The sequence below is a fragment of the Miniopterus natalensis genome, chromosome 17, assembly GCF_054644295.1.
Source record: "Miniopterus natalensis isolate mMinNat1 chromosome 17, mMinNat1.hap1, whole genome shotgun sequence".
NCBI classification, from domain to species: Eukaryota; Metazoa; Chordata; class Mammalia; order Chiroptera; family Miniopteridae; genus Miniopterus; species Miniopterus natalensis.
In genome coordinates this window covers 13,756,448-13,773,925 of record NC_142097.1, presented here as the reverse complement: position 1 = coordinate 13,773,925, position 17,478 = coordinate 13,756,448, and the positions used below count along the sequence as shown (strand labels likewise).

The following is a 17,478-nucleotide window of genomic DNA, read 5'->3' as shown; positions in this document are numbered from 1 at the left end:
TTGTGTTCATTGTAAACAGGTTTTTGCTCTGGAGCTACTTTTAGAAGACATCTTATCCTTTCCCCAAGAGCAGTATTTTTGGAGTGTTTCTTCCAATCAGCTTATTTGCAGAACTGTTTAAACTAACACCAATTTTACTGCAGCAGTTGAAACGAATGTTTCCATTTTGAAAATGTCTGCTCCAAAAATAAAGATTTGCAATTCAAATGAATGGGGAGATTGTTAGATTGTAAGTAAAATGGATGTTTATACTTTTTCCCCTCCAAGAAACATCTAAAATATTCATTATTAAATGTTTCCTGAATGGATGTATACTAGTAGGAATGGATGTATACTAGTAAGTTCTTTTGAATTATGCTTGATAGCATAGATGTCCTAATTCTCCATTCTCAATGGACAAGTGTTTATTAAGATGGATCTATCGTTTTAGCATCTGAAAAGAAAGTGCACAGAACCAGAGCACATTGCTCCATATCAAGTTAAACATATAACAGTTTTATTTCTGTTCAGAAAAATTGTAACTGAGGAAGAAAGTTTTTATACATTCCTGCCAAGTGAGTTTTTTTTTTTTAAGAATTGCTATAGAAATAAAACCTGATCTCAATTTAGTACATATTACATAATACAGATTTTTAAAAATTCTAAATATATGAGTCTATGAGCTCAAGGTTTATAGGGATTAGTGCTACTTATCTGTATTAAATCAGTGTTTTCCAATGTGATTCTGATTTCTTTCTGGGCAATTTTGTTGGCTTTTAGAACATTCATTTAAAAAAAAACTGACTTACTCAGCTGATTAAATATTACAAAGTGTGATATCAGGCAATAATAAATATTTTAAAAGGCAGAAATGAACCGAAGGTAGATTCTTAGAACAAGAGTTGTTGATTTATTTCACGTTTATTGACTTACTGGATGTAGCACAGACCAAACCTCTAGGCCTCATCTTTTCCTCTTCTAACTAGAGAATCCTATAACTGTAAACCTGGAAAAGGCCTTCCAGAGACCATTTGATTTCCTTTTCTGCCTTCAGGAAGTAGAAAACCCAAACCCTGCAGATAATTCACTCATTCCTTGAACACCTCCAGGGATAGAGACAACCTTTCTTGGTAAAAGGAAACCTGTTTGGTATCAAGCTACAGTAATGGTTACATGAGTTACCTATGATTCCCCACTAAGGCAATATACCTTACACATGCAGCATCCCCTCTCTAATTCTCACTAGAACCTTACAAATTAGTTATTTATTAAGTCTATTTTACAAGAGAAGCCCAGGCCAGAGAAAGCAATTTAGCCAAGGTCATATTTCTGGTAAGTGGCTCATCTAGGATTCATATCCGTTGTTTCTTTCATTAACTCAGCTGCTCCTCGAAGGCATTGTATGTATCTACCTACATAAAGGAAAGTAATAAAATCAGTGAACATAACTCTAAACTTATGTTTCGGGAAAAGTGTTTCCTTGGACAATGCAAATGAATGATGAAATAATCACACTAGAGACCTGTTATTAAAAGAGTATCCTATGTTGAATGTTTCAGAACCTTCCATCTGGCCTCTTATTTTATTTTTTAAAAGTACATTTTTATTGATTTCAGAGAGAGGAAGAAGAGGGGGAGAGAGAGAGAAAAAAAACATCAGTGATGAGAGAGTCACTGATTGGCTGCCTCCTGCACATCCCCTGCTGGGGCTGAGCCTGCCTGTGCTCTGACCCCATCGAACCTCGACCTCCTGCTCAACCGCTGAGCCACGCCGCGGGGCTGGCCTCTTTTAAAGCAAATGTCTCTGTGTGAATAAATTGACTACAAATCCCCAAGACTTCTTTGTCATCAGTATTTCAGCCCACAATTTAGCAAACACACACACACACACACACACACAAATCCTGTAGGGATAAAGCTCCAGATCTTTGCTTGAGCTTCAGTTTTGAAACTTCCAGATTTTCAGGTGTGTGTGTGTGTGTGTGTGTGTGTGTGTGTGACTAAGGAAAAGAATAGCTAATTCACATTTAAAAGAGAATCTTCCCAATTAAAAATCTATAATAAAAAATGAAGACAATTGGGCATTCCATCAGCCTTTTAACCTCAACAGCTCGTCGCAAGCGAACCCAACCTACCTCCACCCTCCACCCCCAAATTAGGTAATAAACCCGAAGGCTGGAGGTAGAAGAGTCGACAGCTTGGCCCGGGCTCGGCTTTATTCTGAAGCCTATGGGGCCCCGGAATCCACGGATGCCGGCGGGTCCTGCTGCTGGCCGCGGGAGCGGGGACAGCGCCGTTTGCAGGCAAGAGCAGGGCGGGGAGGTGAACAGAGCCGGAGTTCGTGATGGGCCAGAACAGTCACACGAAGGTCCAGGGAAAGAGAACCGAGAGATTATTCTGAAGGTTACACAGTCGTGCAGGGCGCGAGAAGCGCTTCGTGCGCAAACTCGCTCGCCGGCCCCCGGGTACAGCCAAACCTTACGCGCCGGCCGCCCACGGAGCGAAAGCGAGCGCGTCTCGGAGCCCGGCCCAGGACGGCGCATGCGCCGCACTCCCTCCTCCGCTCCCGGCCCCCTCCCCTCCCCTCCTTCTTCCCGGCGGGTCTGGGGCGGCGGCGGCGGCGGCGGCGCGGTGACGTCAGGGCGTTGGGGCAGCTCCTGTGACAGACGGAGCTGGAGCGGCGGGGCGGCGGCGGAGTCTGGCGGCCGAGATAGCGAGTGAGCGAGCAAACGAGTAGCGACCCCGGGGCCTAGGGAGCGAAAAAGAGAAGAAGGGGAGCGCTCGGGCGCGAGCGAGAGAAACCGCGAGCGCCGGGCTTGGATTCGAGCCCCGGAACGGCTGAGGAGCCTGTCCGCTCCCCTCCCCCTCCCCGGGCCCGGGCCCCGCGCGCCATCCTCCCCCTCCCTCCTTCCCTCCCTCCCTCCTTCCTCCCTTCCCTCTCCCTCTCCCCCTCCCCCGCCGGTGGATGGGAGTGAAGGACGGAAGAGGCCCTGCGGAGGCGGCGGTGCAGCGCTCCGGTAAGCAGACGAGGGTGTACGCCTTTCTCTCTGTCTTCTCCCCTGCGCTTGGGCGGCTGCGGGCCCAGCCCGGCGGCCTGACGATGTGGCTGCGCCGGTCCCCTCCCTCCCATTCTCCCCTCCCCCTGCCGCCGCCGCCTCCTTCTTCTTCTCTCCTCGCTCTCAAAATGGCGGCTGCGACGGCCGTTGAGTGAGACACACGAGAGGAGGGGGAACAGGCCGGAGAGCGCGCTGCCCTAGCTCCCCTCCTTCCCGGCCGGGTTCTGGGGGTGCCGGGCCGCCGCTGCTCCACCCGCGGCCTTCCCCGGGAAGGGATCGCCCTCCTCCCTCGGTGACTTAGCAAGAAAAGTATTCTTGGGTAGGAAGGGCGTGGAGAGCAGGTCGCTCTCTGATCTTGGAGAAAGGGTTCGGCCCTCGTTTCCCCGGCCACAGAAAGCGAACTCCGCTTTCCCCACGCTACTCGCGGTTGGCGGCTCGGGGACAGGGCCCAGCCCCGCGTCGCCTCAGCACCCACAGGCCTTCCAGGAGTTCTGTCCCCCACCTGTCCTTAGGATGGGGTTGAGGAGGATGACCAACCCCTTCTCTGGCCTCCCTGTGCGGTGGTCCAGCCTTTACATCCCCTAAGGAGGAGCGGCCCGACCCACTGAACCATCTGCAGCATCCACCCACCAAATCAGGCAGGATTTTTTTTCCCTGCCACTGGCTCCTCAATCGGGAGTTGCCTTTTGACGTTGTAACACTGAGCTTCGAGGCCCTCAGCTTTCCCCCCACTCCTGGAGGAAACGCAGTGCCTTCTTCCTTAGCCTCCCAGCTGAGAAATGCTTTTGGGGCGGTGGGCACGTTTTAACTCTGCCTCTCTAAACGTACGAGTGGACGGGAGGAGGAGGTTTTTAATATCTGAGATAAGCGAGAGCAAGGTGCTTTGACTTTGTTATTCTGTCTTTCTTCAGTGACTTAGCAAGAAACTCCTTGGGAGGAAGGAGGGCAGGAGATTTTCTTTTGTGGTTGGGATTTGGGTCCAATTTATATCCATTGATTAAGAAATTGTGTTTTTTAAGAGAAGAACCAGATTTGTTGTCTCGTTCTCAATGGGCGATGTCATGCCAAGGTCCCCTCCCTCCCCCTTTCCTTAAGAGGCAATTGGGAGAGAATAAAGATATTACTGTTATTCCGACCGCTGCTTAAACACACAATCCTCGAGATTCATACGTTTTAAAGGCTAAACAAAATTTATGCCATTTTTGGCAATTATATTTTTGATGGGAGGTGGATTGTTTTGTGTAATTTTCATTTTGATGCTAGGGCGGAGGAGACAGTGCTTGGGTGGAGGAGACAGTGCTTGGGCCTTTCATACCAGTGATGCCAGCCCTCTCTTTTTGCCACAGTAGTATTTGCTTAAATTTTATATTTTTATTTATTTATTTATTTTTACAGTAGGGCTTGATTGCTGCAGAATCCAGTCTCATTTTAATCAGGAAAATTTCCTGCTTGTGCATGTTGGTGGTGATACAATGTTGAATATATAAAAAGCTTTTACTTAAATTCTGATTTGGATCTAAGGCATTTGCTAGCTTTTAATCTCTCATGGAGATCTTTCAGGACACAGTTTTGCAAAAATAATTGGCAGTTGCAAATTGCAGTTTTTGTTAAAGCAAAAGAGTAATTTGTGTTTAGGGTGATTTATTCTTTCATGTTCTATTAGAAATGATCATTGGATTGTTCAGAAGGAGGATCTGAAACAAGTTAGAAGCTGTTATTTTTTTTTTTCTAAATTAGAATAGAACCCAATTTTTCAAAAATATTTCTGTATATATTGATTTGATGGAGCTAGCCCTATTTTGGCACCTCCACCCTCTTTTGAAAAAAGTGGGCTAATATTTGTGGATACTGTGAACAGCCATTGAGCCAAGGAGGCTGGGTGGAGTAAGAGAGCAGAACCTGTGAAATGCTAGATTTAGATTGCCCTTTCATAGCATTTTGGTTTTTGATTATGTTTTGTAAGGTTATTTGGTGCTAATTGATGCTACCACAAAGGCATTTCTCTGAAGTAAATCTTAAAGTCTTATGATTTTAGTTTCCACCTTTTTTGCAAGGTGGGTATTGAATAATTGAGGTAAGAAGCAATCCCCCTGCTCTAAAGCAAGCACTTATTGTCTACATATACACACACATATATACCCCCTTCTTAATGTTTTTTATTGTTTTAGTCAAGTAAGTGTAAATTAATGAATGCCAGAAATATTTGGCAAGAATTAGTGGAAATATTGCAGAAATCTAATAAGGATACTACAGATGTTTTCTTTTACTTCAGTTTGCATTAAAACAGTAAACCTGTGATTTTTAAAAAAAAAATAGTGAACATCAAAGATGAGTAAAAAAGGATAAGATAATTTGTGTTAAAGACTCTTGTGTTGTCCCTTGAAAGGGTCCTTTCTGTAAGGTACTACTGTAAGAGGGTAGGTTACTTTACCCTGTGTTTTGTATCAAGCATTCACATGAATATATATCTTCAGAAGAATGTCAAGTCAAATTCATGTGGTAAATGATTTCAGTGATCCTTATAACTGTCAGTGTGTGTGATATTTTTATGCTTTTATTTTTAATGTGATTAGGAGTAGAATTAGGAGGGTTCATTTAGTAAGGAATGAGTACGGTTAGGAATGACACATTGCTGTTATGTGTTTGACATACCCCATCCGTAGTATTTGTAGCTGTAAAAGTGCACTAAGAACAGTGATTTTTTTTCTTTTTCAGATTGTTAGTTGATCAGGAGCTTAAAGTAATTTGAGTTAAGTTCTAAATGTGTATCTGTGTATGTTTCTGGTACTTGTGGCTGAATCTTTTGCTTAATTTGGCAATCCATTTTTTAAATTCTTTATAATCCTGTATTCATAAAACTTATTGGGATAGATTTCAGTTTTTAGTAGAATTACTTAGTATCTGTTTTTCTAGATGAAGTAACTCCGGTATATGAGAGATTTAGATATGTTTCTCAAAGGGAAAAATCAATATAATAATTTTTGGTTTTCTAGCTAGAATACCCATGGTTTCATAGTCTATATTTTATTTTTTCCAATGTAAATGTTCTCTCCTGTGTACTAAATTACATATATAAAAAATATAATACAAAATATATATCAGCTATATATGACTACTTTTTGTTTACATGTGGTTCCTGTTATTCACAACTTTATCTTAATTAAGCCATAGAAATTCTGAAAGTTGTCAACGTTGGGGTGGAGATGGCTTAAAAAACAAACCCCAAACAAAATATTAGGACTATCAGAGTGAGTTTTCCAATCCTTCCCATTGAGTTCTAAAGCTGTGAATCATGCACTCTTTTGCCAAAGGGACTTGAGACTTGGTTTTAAATTCAGCTGGCCATGTTGGCTGTGGTTCTAAAAGAGATTTTTTTTACTTGCCTCTAAGTTTCTGTTGTGAAAATATTTCATAATGACAGTAACCTGTTTCATGTACGTTGAAAAGAATTTGAAGTGGAATTTTTTGCCACTGTTGTCTTGTACAATACAACTGTAATTTTTTTTTTAACTTAAAAAGTTGCTCTATTTAAAATAAAACTAATGGCATACTGTATAAGTTCTGAAAAGGAAAAGAAAATCTGTTCTCCTGAAGATACTTAGTTGTAGAAGGCCAAATGTTTTGAGAATGTTTCTTCATGAAGATGCTCTATTATATAAGCCTAATAGTTAGCTGCAGTGAAGGCTTTTTGCATTGTTTTAGCTTTGTTGCTGGTTTGGTATGACACTTCGGGCTAGTCATTTAAATAGAACCTTAATTTAGCTTCTGCTATGGGTATAATTTTTAAACTTGCTATGGCAGTTAAAGCCTTAATTGATATTTGTGAAATGTTTTATACTCATTGGACATAGACATCATAAGTGCTTATTATTTTGATTTATTGTTTTTCTCTTTAAAAGATAGTGGCTTTTGGTTGAAATTTACCTAGTTAGGATTGATACGTGCATTTGTCAAGGATATATCTGAAAAAGTATCCTCTGAATTGTGATTTAATATTGTCATAAACATTTCCCTAAAGCTTTGTAAATATATTTAATGTGGTACTCCTTTTCATTTGTTCTGTCAGCTACTTTTTGAGGTAGGTAAGTATTTTTATGGATGAGATAACTGAAACTCAGAATTTCTTTTCCTAAGGTCATAGGTTAGTATCTAGGATGAGTTAAATATTACAGGCACTGAACCACTTGGATATTGCCTTGTACCATCAAGGAAACATTCTTTTTTATTTTGACAAAATGGACTCTTTTTATAACTATTCATATGTTTGTTAATTTCTTTTCTAAAATGGTGAAAATCAGACCTAGCCAGTTTGGCTCAGTGGTTAGAGTGTCAGCCCTCAGGCTGAAGGGTCCTGGGTTTGATTGTGGCCAAGGGCATGTACCTTGGTTGCACGCTCAAACCCTGGCCTTGGTTGGGGTCCTTGCAGGAGGCAACCAATAGATGTGCCTCCCCCCTCCCTCCCTCCCCCTCTCTTGAAACAATGGGAAAAATATCCTCAGGTGAGGATTAAAAAGAAAGAAACAAACAAACATAAAATGGTGAAAATCAGTGGCATTTATTACCTGCATTATTTAAATTAGCATTTTTCTTAAACATATGGTCTTGTATTAACTATTTTGCCTGCATAAGGCCTTAGATATTTGAGTAGGAACTCCCAGAAAGTGCCTAATGTTGTTTTACAGTAGTAATAAGTAAAGACTCATTGCAAGCATACAGTAGCGTACAGGTAGTGTGAATAATTAAATATTAATACATTAATGTTAAACATTAAATTAATATTTAAATACATATGAATAGTGTTAATAAATAGATACTTGTTGCATTTGATTGAGTGCAGGGTTATTATGTGAAAGGAAATGTGCTGTCCTATAGTCCTTTGTAATAGCTAACTTCCAGTGATCTCTTGGGAATTAAGGTGAAGGAGGGAGAAGTGTTTATACTTCCTTTACAGATACTTTATGTTGTCCCAGGGAGCGTCATCACACTTCTGACATAGTTATATCAAAGTCACAAAACTCTCAACTATAAGTGAATTAACCCAACTAGAAAAATTACATTTGCGTTTTATAATTATTTGCACTTTACATTTTTATTTGCCCTTGAGCTCTTAGATGTTGACAAGAATCATTATTATTATTTTTAAATTTTGTTTATTGATTTTAGAGAGAGGAAGGGAGAGAGACATCAATTTGTTGTTCCACTTGTTTATGCATTCATTGGTTGATTCTTGTATGTACCCTAACCAGGGAATGAACCTGCAACCTTTGCTTATCAGAACGCAGATCTAACCAACTGAGCTAATTGGCCAGGGCCTTGACAAGAATTGTTATTATTATTTAAACTTTTTAAAAAATTGGTTTGAGAGAGAGGAAGAGAGAGAAACATCGATAGGTTACCTCCGACCGTGGATTGAACCTGAAACCTGAGTTATGTGCATTGACTGGAAATCGAACCTGCAATCCTTTGGTGTATGGATGACACTCCAACCAGCTGAGCCACCTGACCAGGGCTTGACTAGAATTATTGATAGTTAAATAAGACTGTTAAGAAATTTTTGAGATACTGTCTTTTGATAAGAGTGAAATTAACAATCAGAAAATTTTTAATGAATTTCAGTTTTTTAAAGGCATTACAGAAACTTTTGTTTATTAAGACTTCGTACATCGTTGATTAATCCACTATTTAAAAAAATGTTGAATCTGTGTTTCTTTGGTAATAGTTTATTGATTTTTAGAGAGAGTTGAAGGGGGGAGGGGGGAGAGAGAAACATCCATGTGAGAGAGTAACACCTATCAGCTGCCTCCTGTACGTCCCTTACCAGGGATGGAGCCAGCAACCTGGGCATGTGCACTGACGGAGAATTGAACCGGCAACCTTCAGGTGCACAGGACGACACCCAACCAACTGAACCACACTGGTCAGGGCAATTAATCCACTTTTAATCTGTGGCAAAGATAGAAGGATATTTTATGATACTAGTGTTTTGTGTGCATAAGGCATATACTCTTTATTCATCTTTCTATATTTTTTATCAAAAATATGCCGATTGCAAAAAAGGGAAGGTATAGATAAGTCAATTTTATTGATTAGTTTTGTTAATTTAGTTTTAAGGGTCAAAAAAACCTTTCCATTTAGCATTCTATCAGAAAATTTAAGCTGTTGACTAAAACCATATACGAATATTTTAGATTCTAATCCTAACTCCACAGTTTACCAGCTATGTGCTTTGAGGCAAAGTCTTGGTTTCCTTATCTGTAAATGGATAATGTTGACAATATTTAACTCATAGGGTGGTTACTACTACTGAATGATAAAAGATCTGTAAATCCGTCAGTAAACGTTTTTTATTGTTAAGAGACTTCTTTTAAAGGAAACAATTTAGCACACAGTTTAAGCATATAAATAAGCTTGTCAATATAGTTCTTATTTTAAGTATATTTCTTAAGAATTAGTATTGGGGATTCTTTCCCCTTTGGTATCAGTTATGTGTATCCAGTGATGGCTTCAAAGTTTCTTGGTAGGCAAGAAGTGCTATGTAAATCAGTGCCAAATGGAAAAATTCAGTTTTAAATATAAAATTTTACTGCAAATAAGCATTTTATTTAAACTGCAGAGTACAGTTTACATCTTTATTTTAGCAATCAGAAAATTTTTGTTTATACTTTTAAATATTAATTTAGTAATCACATTTTGCTATTTCTTTTTTTAAATAAACCTTTTATTTTGGAATAAGTTTAGATTACAAACAGGTTGTAAAGATAATGCAGTTCTTGTATATACTCTGCACCCAATTGTCCCCATTCATACCATCTTACATTTCTGTGATACATTTGTCAATCTTGGTATCTACTATTAGCTAAACTTCAGACTTTATTGGGATTTCTTTTTTCATTAATGTCCTCTTTCTGTTCCAGATCTGACCCAGGGTACTGCATTGCATTTGGTTGTATCTCCCCATTCTCTTCTGGTCTGTGACAATTTCTTTCCTTGTTTTTTATTACCTTAACAGTCTTGAGTACTGGTACTGGTCAGGTATCCTATAAAATGCCCCTAAGCATGATTAGACTGGGATTATGGCTTTTTGGAAAAAAATACCATATAGGTGAAGTGCACTGATCATGTCATGGCAGGGGCTACATGATACCCACACAACATCACTTGTGGTGTTAACCATCACTTGGTTAATGTAGTGTGTGCCATTTTCTCAATTGTGAAGTTATTGTTTTTCCTTTCCCTTATTTTATCCTTTGAAAGTGAGTCAAGTTTCATGTCCCAGAGAGAGGGGTGTTTACATATATTATTTGGAATTCTTCAGTAAGACAGACTCATCTCCTCTCCCCCATTTATTAACACAGTTTATATCTTTATTGTCTGAAAATTTTTACTTAAAATTTTAAATATTATTAATTTAACCCCAAAATTTTTCTGGTTTTTAATAGTTTGGAAAATAAAGATCAGAGAGAGTCTTTGAAGAAGCTTATTTGAGTTATATGTCCCTCTAGAGATTAAGAGTATTTAGTGTTGGGATTTTAGAGGAAAGCTCCTTATATTGGGGCTTGTTTAGAGGGAGACTGCTGTGATCTGAGAAGCAAAGTAAATAAGGTATCTTACTCATTGGTTCAGATCTAGTATTTGAACATGCTTTGTACTGCCTTTCAAAAAGTTTTCAATACTACAACAGAAAACAATATTTTGATTGATTAGACTCTTATTTTAAAAACAGACCTGGTAGACCAATGTCCTAAAAGATAATTATTTTACATTAAGGAGAATTTATGATTTGAGAGTAAGATAGAAGATTGCAGTTATTACAGTTCTTGCAGTTGTTTTTATATCTTGCTCTTCCACTGTAACACTTATATAGAGAATCTCATTGGATTTCTACTTCAAAAAAAATTAAATTTTTTAAATTGATTTTAAAGAATGAGGAAGGGAGAGGGAGAGAGAGTTAGAAACATCAATGATGAGAGAGTCATTGATCAGCTGCCTCCTGCATGCCCCCCCACTGGGGATCGATGTGCCCTGACCAGGAATCGAACCGTGACCCCCTGGATTATAGGTTGATGCTCAACCTCTGAGCCACACTGGCCAGGCTAAAAGAAAATTATCTAACACCGTTACATGTTTCTCTTCTAAATTTTCATCAGTTTTCCTGTCCAGCAAACATTTATTTAAGTATATTATATCCCAAGTATTGGGGATTTAAACATGATTGTGAGCTCCTGCCCTCAAAGATCTTAGTTTATAAACATTTAATATGCAAAGGTAGCATAATGGTGCTATAATCAAAATGTGTACTTGGTGAGATGAAGGCCCAAGATTTTCAAGGTCTTCACAAAGATGTTGGTTCAACATTTTTGAAGAAATCTTGTTACATTGAGTTTCCTAGTACATTTGTAGTCAGTCTCAATAGTACATGTTGGTTGGAGAGGGAAGTTCTGTGTAGTTCAGTGTAGCTGGAGTGATGGGTGAGTATAAAGGAGTGAGTACCTTACCTTGATTGGGCCTGGAAAACGTGGTAAATGGACCATCTTCATCACATGTGGATTTTTAGGCTCCATCTTAGACTTATGCAGTAGAAATTCCACTGGGGGGGGCACCTGGGATATCTGCATTTTTTTCTTTTTGTTTTGAAATGAGAGCATAAGACGTCACTGTTAGAGTTTCCATAGAAATGATCCTGCTCCAAATATTTACCATATATCAATACACATGTAATCAAGAAGAAAAACTTTCCAGAAAGATTGTTAGTGGCAAAACAGCACCAGGTGTTACTGGAAGAGTTAGACCGGACCTCAGTTCAGCAACCTTGGTACTTGAGTTCTGCAAAGAAAGAAGAGCCAAGGAACTCAAATCGAAGGAGAAAGTTTAGTTAGAAAGTCACAGAGGTAGAAAGAAGTGAGCCAGCTTGGCTGCATGGGCTCAGGAAACAAGTTACAGAAGTAAAAGAATGGCCCTTGGAGCTTAGGAGAAAGAAAGGCTAAGGTAACGCTCCTGGGGTAAGAAGAAGAGGGAAAAGCACTGCGTACTCCAGAGAGAGTGAACATCAATCTCTGCATTTTTAATAAGCTCCCTAGTTGATTGTTTCTGATAACCACTGCTTTTGCCCTTTGAGGTGGCAGTGGAGGATTTTAAGTTAATGTTAACTGACATCATTAGATATCCTTTATAGAAAGGCACTGCTAGCATTGTGGAAGATGCAACTCATGGAGTGGATGGAGGCAGGTAGACCTGTGAGGAGACTATTTAGCAATGCAGGTTGAAAGAATGGATTTGAGAGAGATGCAGTATGTATATAATTAGTAACCAGTTGGATATGGGAAGTGGGAGAGACAAGGAATTTGGAAAGTCAGGAATTGAGGTGTGTTCTTCGGTTTGTTTGGGCTGTCAAGTAGATGTGGGTGTTATGAAGGAACAAGAAAGAATTAAGAGAGGACTGAATTTGGGGAAAGGTTTTTTTGGTTATTGTTGTTTGTGTGTGTTTTTACAGGATAACCATTAGGTGTATTGGAGACTTGTATTCTGAAACATTTGGTGTTTTGTGTTTTATTATGTCTACCAGTGTAATAAATAATAGAACATTTTTGTTTATTATTGCTCACTAATCTTGTAAGGCATTTTATAAAGCATTCTTTCGTCAGAATGTATTCAGTGCACTCTGTTGTAGGAGCTGTACTGAAGTACTAGAAGATGCTACAGATGGGACAGACAACATTAGAATCATCAAGGTCACAAAGTGGGGAGAGGAAAGGCATACATTACAAGGTTTTCAGTGTTACTGGAATGTGAGCAAAGTGGGGCTTGATTAGAAATGAGATGAAACGATTTTATAAATTGTGTTAAAGTGTGTGGGCTGTAGGAAATAGGGAGAAGGCAGCATTGTGTAGTGATTAAGAGCCCTGACTCTGGAGCCTAAAGTGTGTGGGTTTAGTTTCCAGCTCTGCTGCTTACACAGCTGTATTATATAATTTTATATGTACATGTATACAATTGACCCTTGAACAACAGAGGTTTGAACTGCTTGGGTCCACTTATATATGGGCTTTTTTCAGTAAATATATAGTTGGCCCTCCATATCCGGGTTTCACATCTGCCACTGGGAATCCTCAGATGTGGAGGGTGGACTGCGTGCATTGTTCTATGCCATTTTATTTAAGAGACTTGGAGAGTGCTGGAATCAGTCCCCTGCAGAGACCAAGGAACAATTACAGTTAAGTTTTGGGGTAGTAAAGAGTTACACATGGATTTTTGACTGCATGGGGTTGGGGGGGAGGGGGTGTCAGCAGCCCTAAACCCTCCAGTTTTTCAAGGGTCAACTTTATAGGTATAAAGGCTAGTTGTTTCAATTCTTATAGGTAGTTGTGAGGAGAAAATGAATACTTGTAAAACACTTAAAGCAGTGACTAGCATATAGTAACTGCTATGTAAATATTTGTTAAATAAATAAAAAATAGGGAGCCAATGAAGGGTGGTTTTAAGTGGAGAAGTGATATATATGGTCAGATTGTATTTTAAATAGATGGCTCTGGAGGCTGTTTAGAGAGTAGATGTTAACAGGCCAAGACTAGATTTAGGGAGACTGGTTGAAATTAGTCCAGGTGAAAGATGATGGTATAAACTATGGTTAAGTAGCGGTAAGAATAGAGAAATAAACTGCAGATCAAGGTAAGTGATTAGATAATTATATAGGAAGGAAGAAAGGAGTCAGGGTTGACTCCCACATGAAGTATTATTTCTAACATTTTTAAAGTGATATTTTAAATACTTTGGATCTTAGATGTTTTCTATGCTAGTGATATTTGAGGTTTTGGGGGCATATTGTGATGGTTCCATAAAAATGAGAACCAGCAGCCTGAAATTTCTTTAAATTTATAGGCCTTTGCTATTTTTCTCGTGGGTGGAGATAATTTTTTTTAAGGATATATCATTATGCAGAAAAGTCTCATTTAGCCCAAGTCCGAAGAGCCAGAAAGCTTGAATAATGATTTTATGTTATTTTTATGTTATATCTTTATGTTAGGATTATAATGATAAAGATAATAGCACCATAGTGCTACTGTAAAAATTTGAAGTGACTGCTGAATCATTAAAAGCATTAAAATTTGTTAAATGATAAACTTTGATAGCCAGAATATTTTATCATCTATTCATTCCTTGAATAATTTTTTTTAATATGCTTTTATTGATTTTAGAGAGAGGAAGGGAGAGGGAGAGAGAGATAGAAACATCAGTAATGAGAGTGTGTCATTGATCGGCTGCCTTCTGCATGCCCCCTGCTGGAGTCAAGCCCAAACCAGGGCATATGCCCTGACCTCCTGGTTCATGTGTCGATGCTCAACCACTGAGCCATGCCGGCCCGGCTCCTTGGATAAATCTTAGCTCCCCTCCCTATTTCTAGATTTGTCAAATTTAACGATTTTTTTTTTTTTTTGGTGTCATTCAGTTTTATAAAAGGGGAAAAATCTTTAATGAATTTAGAGCTTTCTTGAATTTGAATTTTTCCTAGATTCTTAATGAAATAATTAAATGGGTAGGAAATCCAGTGTAGCTTTTAAATCTGGGTCCTGGATTATAATGGTGTACATTGTGTATGGTATCTGTCACTTAGGCTGTTTGCAGGGCCCATCAAATCTCCCCACTAAAGACAGTTGGGAAAGATGATATTTAAACCGAACCTTGAATGAGCTGGAATGGACATGGGAGATGGTCATTTTATTTTTTTATTATTTTTTAATCCTCACCTGAGGATATTTTTTGTCCATTGATGTATTTTTTTTAGAGAGAGTGGAAAGGAGGGGGGAGGGAGGGGGAGAGAGAGAAAGAGAAAGAAATCGACATCGATGTGAGAGAGACAGACAGACACATAGATTGGTTGCCTCCCACTCTTGCCCTGACTTGGGCCAGAGATGTACCTGCAACCCAGGTATGGTGCCCTTAACTGGGAATTGAACCCATGACCTTTCCGTGTGTGGGCTGATGCTCTAACCACTGAGTAACTCCATTCAGGGCTATACTATAGTTTCATTTTATCTACACTACAGAAATGGTGTTTAGGTTGTTTGTACATTTTCACTTACAGACAGTGCTGCAGTAAACATGAGAAGGTATCTGCAGAAAAGATGATAAAATTGTTTTTACATTGCAGTTAATTCTAAGGCTAATTAAATATTTTTATGCTTTGAATAAGTAAAATGGATAATATTGTTGGCATCAATTTTAGACCATAAATTCAGTCTCTTCAACTCTTCAAAAACCTATACATATTTATTCAGTACTGAGCCAGGGGTTGCATACTGTCAGCCTACAGGCCAAACTAAGTCTGTAAGTGCATTTCTCTTGGCCTTGCATAGTTAAAAAAATTTTTGAGTTGACAGTTAGCTATTTAAGTCTCTGTTTTTGGATTATCCAGAAAAATTAGAAGCTCTGGCAACAGTGTGGCCCACATTTTGCCATGGCAACTATTGGCCCACGCTGAGTCACAGCTGCCCTCCTTTAGATCGGCATAAGCTCTCCAGGGAAACAAAGCCTTACACCACTCCCTGTTACTTTTACTGATTGCTCTTCCACTGTTGTTTATAGTGAAGAAATACTTATCTATAGACATTTCTATAAAAATGGAAAAAAGTAAAGCTGAGCAATTACAATATTCAAGAAAAGGTAGAACAGTATATTTCTCTGTAAGTGAAGAATATTGTAATAAGATTAGTATGTGAACAAAATGAGACCCGTATGGAAAGATTTGTATGTGAACAAAATGAGTCCTGTATGGAAAGATTACAACCTTGCCTGCTTCGATCATTTGCATTACCTGCATTGTTTTCTGTAGACAGTTTGTGATCTCTGCATTTTTGTGCAAATAGGTATGATGGATGCAACACAGCCCAGTTGAAGATCAAAAAGATAGGAAGAGCACTAGCTGGTTTGGCTCAATGGTTAGAGCATTGGCCTGCAGCCTGAAGGGTTCCCGCCAAGGTCACGTACCTCTGTTGCAGGCTTGGTTCCCCGCCCTGGTCGGGGTGTGTGCAGGAGGCAACCAGTCGATGTTTCTCTCTCTCTCTCTCTCTCTCCCCCCCCTTTCCTCCCCTCCCTTTCTCCCTCCCTCCCTCCCTCTTAGAAAAGCAATGGGGCAAAAAAAAGATAGGAAGAAGAAATGAAGTTCTGTGCAAATGCAAGATATTTACCTGTTCTTATAGCTGTTATATATATCCTTGCTCCAGAAAGGTTTTAAGCAGAGGGAACACAGGTTTAACCTCCTTGACCATCCTATCTAGTAGCACTGTCTATGTATATATTTTTTACATTTTTTATTGATTTTTGAGAAATATTCAGCACTGTATTTTTTTAATATTCAGCACTATATTTTTTATTGATTTCAGAGAGAGGGAACGAGATAGAAGCAGCAGTGAGGAGAGAGAGTCATTTAAATATGTTTGATTGGCTGCCTCCACTCCCCCTACTGGGGGTCGAGCCCAAAACCTGGGCATGTGCCCTGACCAGGAATCAAACTGTGGCCTGGTTCATCGGTTGTCACTCAACCACTGAGCCCTGCCAACCAGGCAAAGCACTGTATTTAAAAAACTTTTTTTAATTGATTTTTGAGAGTAAGAGAAACATTGATTTGTTGTTCCACTCATTTATGCATTCATTAGTTGCTTTTTGTATGTGCCCTGACTGGAAATCTAACCTTCAATCCTGACATATTGGTACAATGCTCTAACCAACTGAGCTGCCCAGCCAGGGCTCAGCACTGTATTTAAGTATCTTATCCAGAGGCTACAAATGGATGGTCCAGGATTCAGATCACAAACATGTTTTGTGTGCTTAGTGATTTTGGTTTTAATTGAATTTACTAAAAAACCCAGTTCTACCACTGTTGTCTTATTTCTAGCTGATTCACACTTTTACTTGCCAAGTTAGTTTGTATTTGATTTGTAACCCTTTATTTAAGGCAATTTATAAAGATGTATAAACTACAGATACCACAGATTAAAAGTGAAGAGACAGAAGAAACAAAAAGGGTAAGACTAAATTGGAATTAGAATCTAGACTGAATATCACAATATTTTTGCTACAGGCATAGCACAAATTTGACTCTGAACTTTCTATAAGCTAGCAGGAAGAATAAACCTGTTAGGTTATTTTTCACAATGTTAAGGTAAAAAGAAACCAGTTAGTTCAGAAAGACAACCACTTGGCTCTATCAGACTAGAATTTCTCATAGGGGTCCCCAGTAAGAGGATTATGTGTAATTACCATTACCCTCATCAATATCTCTAAGGTAGATGGATGTCTAGTATTTAACAACACTCTATGGGAAGACCAACCACATCATGTGAGGGTCAGTCTGAAAGAGTAGCTAAATTGTCCTTTGATATCTGACTAGTGGATATAATTTCCCTCAACCCAGTTCTTGGTGCGGATTGAAATTAAGCTCCTTGGCAAGT

General features: G+C 39.2%; 1 protein-coding gene across 1 annotated transcript in view; it reads left to right on the top strand.

The window, feature by feature from the left end:
• Positions 1 to 2,672: 2,672 nt before the first annotated feature.
• PAFAH1B1 (platelet activating factor acetylhydrolase 1b regulatory subunit 1) overlaps positions 2,673 to 17,478 on the top strand; it is a 60,209-nt gene continuing 45,403 nt past the window's right edge. Inside the window, exon 1 of the mRNA XM_016211151.2 lies at positions 2,673 to 2,995. The gene's annotated coding sequence lies outside the window, so the exon portion shown is untranslated. The remainder of the gene's footprint in view (positions 2,996 to 17,478) is intronic.